The sequence below is a fragment of the Felis catus genome, chromosome B2 (genome assembly GCF_018350175.1).
Source record: "Felis catus isolate Fca126 chromosome B2, F.catus_Fca126_mat1.0, whole genome shotgun sequence".
In the NCBI taxonomy this organism is placed as follows: Eukaryota; Metazoa; Chordata; class Mammalia; order Carnivora; family Felidae; genus Felis; species Felis catus.
In genome coordinates, this window is record NC_058372.1 from 113,438,636 (window position 1) to 113,440,309 (window position 1,674).

Here is a 1,674-nt window from a genome sequence, read left to right on the forward strand (position 1 = left end):
CATTTCCATTTAACAACAAAACTATTTTATGATGATAAGATTCTTGTAAACTATTGTCTTTTTCAAAATAAACATATAGTTTTTTATTAGCAGGCTATTTGGAAAAATTGGCACTTCAAGAATATTCATTTATAATTAATATAAAAATATAATTAAAAAATAAACTATGCCTTAAGGAATATGAGGTCTCCATTCAGAAGCCCCATGTGTTTTACGAAGTCCTAATAGACTTCAGTTGGCTTTGCTGGCAATTGCCTTCCGCCCAGCCATATTTAACACCTCTTACATTCAACTATCCTTCTCAAACCTGAATCTAGCATCTATGTCCCAGTAGCTGTGTAAATATATGTATATTGACCCCTGAAAAGATGATGGTGACCAAAGCCACTTCTACATCAGTATATATTTTTCATGCCTAAACCAAAAATTGAATTCAATTCTCAGATCAAATGCTACCTGTTCTTCGAAGATCCCATCAATTTCTTAATTCCATCACAAGCCTAAATTTAGGTCTTCCTCCTTCTGTACTCCTATTACATTTTATGTAGATACACATGCACACTTCCATTACAGACACCATCGCACTCTAATGTATGCCTGAGTTTGCCTGGTCACCTCCTCTATAGATCGTAAGAGTTCTATAAGATACAGAAAATGCCTTCTTATCGTACTTGTTAAATTAAAAAGCCCAATTTAATATGTGATGAGTGAGTAATGAAGTAATTCAAGTGCAGTAAAACCTTGATTTGGGAGCATAATTCATTCCAGAAACATGCTTGTAATCCAAAGCACTTGTATATCAAAGCGAATGTCCCCATAAGAAATAATAGAAGCTCAGATGATTTGTTCCACAACCCAAAAATACTCATATCAAAATGATTACAGTACTGTAATATAATACAAATAATAAATAAAATACAAAATATAAAGAAAAAATAAACAAATTAACCTGCACTTACCTTTGAAAACCTTTGTGTCTGCTGTGAGGGAGACAAGAGAGAGAAGGGTTATTGTGTAGGAAGACTTTCACTGTCACTAATGGGATCACTGCTATCTATTGGCTGGATGGAATCTTTTTCTGCATGGGGGCCATTGTATACAGTAGCATGGATGTTGACTACAGTGCGGTATTAATAAACTCTTGTCATATACTGTGTTTAATGTAACTGGCAATAAGGCAGCAGGAGAAAGGGTCTATATCTGCAGGCAGCCTGACCTATAATGAAGCAAAGCATTCCTAAGCTTACTCTTATATGAAAAAGCAAAGGACTGTCCATAGGTGCTCTGAAGTGACAAAAAATACACTTTTGCCAGTTGTGGGAACCTTCCATTGTTCTGAAAAATCTGTTATTTCTGCCAAACACGGCCTGAGATCGAGCATCTGAGCATGGGTAATGATTAACCACAATCACGCAGTGAGAGAGAGAGAGAGAGAGAGAGAAGAACCATTGGCTCAGTTGTGATCATGTGGTGTTTGGCATCACGTACTACTTGTATGGCAAGACTTGTTTTATCACTCATTTATCAAGTTAAAATTTATTAGAAATGTTTGCTTGTCAGGGCACCTCAGTGGCTTAGTCGGTTAAGTGGCCAACTTGGGCCCAGATCATGATCTCAATGGTTCATGATTTCAAGCCCCACATCGGGCTCCGTGCTGCTAGCTCAGAGCCTGGA